This window comes from Pyrus communis, chromosome 12 (assembly GCF_041283825.1).
Source record: "Pyrus communis isolate YQ-2024b chromosome 12, ASM4128382v1, whole genome shotgun sequence".
In the NCBI taxonomy this organism is placed as follows: domain Eukaryota; kingdom Viridiplantae; phylum Streptophyta; class Magnoliopsida; order Rosales; family Rosaceae; genus Pyrus; species Pyrus communis.
Window position 1 is genome coordinate 12,351,756 of NC_142576.1, and position 5,103 is coordinate 12,356,858.

Sequence of the window (5,103 nt, forward strand, 5' to 3'; positions counted from 1 at the left end):
CCCACTACCCATTTGTGCACAAAGTTTTTGGGCTAATGTCATCTCACCCCACATTCCAACTTTGATTCCTCCTCCACATAGTTGTAATTAAATGAAAATTTTGGCGGCGCCCATGTCTGAAAGAACAACTATATTGTGTACTCGAAAACAAAAGAAAAAAATTTGAGCTCAACTAATTGCATGCCATGTACCCACCTTGTCCGTGTATATATATACAATATATGTATACTGATATGTTCATGCATGCATAATGGTCTTTGCTCCTTTGTTTCCTTGATTTGCCTAGGTATGCAGGAAACTAATATCCACATATTAATCACACTAGTGGCTAGGTATGCAGGAAACTAATATCCAAAGATTAATCACACTAGTGGCTAGGTATGCAGGAAACTAATATCCAAAGATTAATCACATTAGTTGAGACAACTGGAATATAGAAACAAACAAATTGAACAAACAAACATTAGTTATTTAGTTGAGACAAAGATTAATCACACTAGTGGCTACCAATACCATTAATTAAAAAATAATTCTCTTATAATTAAAAAATAATATATATATAATATTTATTTCTATTCGGTATGGGAATACCGAAAAAATGGAGATGTAATCCCGAATCCCATACCGAAAATTTCGGTTTGGTTCGGGATGACATACCGAAATTTTCGGGAATTTTGGTTTGGGATTTTTTTGGTTTGGGATCGGGATTTTTTCGGTTTGGTTTGGGATTTTTGGGATTTTTTTCCAGCCCTAGTTGTATTGCAAAATGGAAGTCCAACCATAATGTCCAAAATCCTTTTCCAACGCTTACCGACTCTGAACATCCACGAACCAGGATCCACCCTTGGTATATGGACCTAGGATTGAAATTTCCACTGTCTCCTTTCTTGAAGCAAGTATTATGCTACGATGTCACTCTTTGCAATTTAACTCCTATGTCGTTTTGCATTCTTACCTGCTTTGAGCTCTTGAACGATTGGTCCAAAGCTGGGTATTCAGGAATTTCGCATTCTTCATACCATGCACAAGGGCTCCAATCCTTATTACTTATTTCAATCGCGACCTAACACCAGGTAGGCCACCTACATCACTGTCTGACCAGGCCACAACAAGGACTAGTACAAAGATATTTAGGTCGTAGATGAAAATTGGAAAATGGGATATCTTTAGAACCAAAGTTCAAAACACTTACTCTACCGGCCTCAACTACAATAACAAAGTCGCAAACATCCCCAACTAATCGATAGGGCCTTCAAAATTATTCATCTTGAACATCAAAACTACAGGTGGCTCATAACTCTAGAGAGAACTAGAGAGCATAGGCAAGATGCCATTACCAACTTATGCGGTAAATGCCAAAGATGGGAATGACCAAATAAAGGTCTTGGAAACCCCAGGGCTGAATAAGAAGAAAAGAAGATGCTCTGAGACACGACAAAGAAATTCACTAGCAGTAAACCTTCCAAAAAGTGAACTGTTGCTTTGGGGATCTCCAGCGCTCCTCCAAGCCATAACGCGTTGGTGATTAAGATGTTACCCCTTTGTACTAGGGCTAATTGAGACGTGACACTAGCAGACTTTGACAGTTAGGGATAAAGTAGTTCCAGAATTCGCTAAAGATGAGGGTTTCATTGATGTGAAACAAAAGCACCAACAAAAATAACAAGAAGAACAACATGAGCAACATCATCAACAACAATAACAAAAACAATAACAGAAGCAGCGTAAACAGTAGGAACAACAACAAGAGCAACCTTTGGATGATCCCTTCATCATTCCTCATCCAGAAACAACTTATGGTCATCCTACTTCCCTTGACTCCGACGCACAGATGGCCACGATTGATCCTATCGAGCACGTCCATGCCTCACCAGGACATTGCATTATGTGGATGCAGAGTATCCATTTTTGGTAATAAAACATGTGTTTGGACTTGAGGCACTCTCTTCTAACGCCAACAATTTCATAACGCAAAATATGCTCAAGCCTTAGTTTGTTTAACTATTTTCCCAATTGACTTTGAGAAAGTGATCTTTAAGTCTGAAAGGAACTCTTATTTGAGCCGTTGTGCGGTAAATTCCCTTTGCTTTCTTTTAATCTTTGATTCCTCTACTAGTTCCCGTTCTTGATATGTCCTGAATTCTTATTCCTAGGCCAATGTTTGAAGAGATGTTTGATGTGATATAAACTAGCACACAAATTAAACCTTCTTATTGACAATTGTAGTAAAGATGTAAGTAAGGATCATTATAGGCCGGGGATTAGGAAGGATTGCTAATCTACTTAAAACTGACTCAAAAATACAAAACTAGGCTTAAAAACACTTAAATAGACTCAAAGTACTCAAAACAAACTAAAAAGACTCAAAACAGCACAAAACAATAAAAAAGACTCAAAACAGACTCTAGGACTTACTTTGGACGAAAATTGAATTGGTTTTTACTCAAAACACTTAAAAACACAAATTAGGACATATTCTAACTAATTTGATACAACAAAGTAAGGGGGATTGGGTTTTCGAAGAATTTAAAGTTTAAACAAACATATTTGAATAGCAAACTAAAGGAATACGAATTTGGTGAATTAATGGGTGATAAGCTAGCTAGGGGGTCCTTCTCCACACATGACACACTTGCATACAAATTGATTTCCGGTTGCTTTTTCAATAAACCATGAACCTCAACACCCCAGATTAACCGTGACATCATTAATTAACCCTCAGATTTTCCTTAAGTCATTGAATTAGACAGACAACGCATCGGCAACCAAATTATTCTTCCCAAGTTCCCTACATGAACTGCATAATAGAGACACAAGCAAAGATCATTAAGCTTTGTGAAAATCATAAGCATTGACAAGGCATTCGTAACTATGACATCATGATACTTATGCCAGGAATTCAACTTAACACGATCGTGACCAACGACCTTCACTACTTGTGAATATAAGTTTGTAACTATTATGTGAAACTCCCTTATATTCTAGCATCAAATTCATGCATGCAAACTAAGTAGGTCTCCCTAATCAACATACAAGAATAAGTTCTTAATCCAACAGTTAAGTAAATTGCGTTCACGATTTATGAAATCACAACTGGAATTAATGAATTCATATTGCAAATATAATCATGGTTTCAAAGTCTCCTCTAGCCAAAACGAAATTAGTTCCTCATGTTCACAGCAAAACAAAGAAAACTTAAATTAAACATTGAAAACAAAAAGATGGATTACACCTAAGAATGCTCCAACAATCCAATCTTGAATGGCGAGCACGTCCCAAGGTCCTCCTTCTTCTTCTTTGCTGCGGCACAAAGTGTGGGTGAAGGTTTGAGGGATGATTTTTATGAAAGAATGGCTGAAAGTGTGAATTATAGTGAATGGCTCCTCAAAGGCTGCGTCAAGGGCCTTTATTTATAGGTATAAGAAAAACAAGGCCTAACTTAATTTGGTAAACAATTTTGATCCCAAATCCATGATAGGAGCATATTTAGGTGACTTAACTAGCTTATTCTTGTGCATTTGTGCTATTATTTCTTAGTTAATGTCGTATTACAACTCAATTTCGTGTGTTTGTAGGTCCTATGGATTAAAGTACCAAGGAAGTGCATTTTGGGCAATTTGGAGCAATTTTGGACACTATGTGGATAGCTTGCATATGGGCCAACATGGATGGACGAAGTTGGACTTCAAGAGGCTAGAAATGTGATAAGAAGAGGAAAGAACTAAGTTAAGGACAAAGTGGATAAGGAAGTAGCTCAAAGAGGAAACCCTATCCAAAACCTTATCTAAAACCTTATCCAACATTATCCAAACCTTATCTCATCTTATCCTATCCAAACCTTATCATGTCTTAATCCTAATTGCAAGGGGACCTAAATAGATAATTCTAGAACCTATTTCTAGAAGCATCCTATTCTAAAAGGCCCAAATCAACCACAAAACCTATTCTTTCTAGAAACCCTACAAAAGTGGCGCGCCAAACCTTTCTGCCTTGTCTTGCCTTGCAAGCCAAGCCACCCTTTCCTTCACTTGTGTCGCACCTTCCTAGGCCTAAATCCCTTTGGATTCTGATTTCTAGGGCCTAATCCCTTTTGGATTTAGGTTACACAAGCCTAGTATGAAACTAATTGGGCTAAACCCCCTCCTAGGTGGATTTGATCACCTATGGCCGAATTCTAGGGCCCTAGTCAATAAAATCTGTTAAGTCTAACCCTAATCTACTTAACCCTAGGACCATATAAACATAAAATCAGCCAAAATTTCGTACACCCCCTTATGCTATTCAGAAACCTATTGCCGCAACACCCTAGCCTCCATTCTCAACCTCCATACACCTCCATACACCTCCAGACATCTCCATACACATCTGCCGCACCCTTACCACCATAATCAACCATCCTCCATCCCTCTAAACAAGAAAACACCATCCAAAACCCCCAATTCCACCACACACACCTTGTGCCGTAGCAACGAGAAGGAAGACTAGCCAAGCCGTGCATCAAATCCATCTTGGAATTGCTGAAACGTTTAGGTGTAATCTTTCTTATGATTTCAATGTTTAAATTCAATACTTTTTGTTGTGCAAGCATGGGGAACTAATCCCCTTTTGGCTAGGGGGGAATTTCAAAACCATGGTTATATTTGCATGATGATTTGATTACTTTCAATTGTGATTTCATGAATGATGAATTCAATTTACTTATTTGTTTTAATTAAAACTTGTTTATGTATATGAATTGAGAGTGCACACTTAATTTGCATGCATAAATATGATGCTAGGGTATAAGGAAACTTCACCTAATCATTGGGAACTTATATTCATGAGTAGTTAAGATTGTTGGTCACAATTATGTTAAGTAAATTCTTGGCATAAGTATCATGCGCTTTCATAGTTACGAATGCCTCGTCAACACCTATGATTTCCATAGAACCTAATGATCTTTGATTGTCTTTCTAATATGCGCTTTCATATAGAAAACTTTTAAGGAATAATTTATTGCAATGCGCTAATTCCATTCAATTCAATGACCTAAGGGAAATCTGAGAGTTAATTTAAGCGTACCTAATTAACTTGGGGTGTTGAGGTTCATAATTCATCGAATAA

The 5,103-nt window shown here is 37.4% G+C and overlaps 1 long non-coding RNA gene across 1 annotated transcript; it reads left to right on the forward strand.

Annotated features, from left to right (window-relative positions):
- Positions 1–210: 210 nt before the first annotated feature.
- LOC148692351 (uncharacterized) lies at positions 211–515 on the forward strand. The gene is made up of 2 exons (XR_015954486.1): positions 211–332; positions 379–515. It is a non-coding gene; the product is annotated as an uncharacterized LOC148692351 (long non-coding RNA).
- The last annotated feature ends 4,588 nt before the right edge of the window (positions 516–5,103 follow it).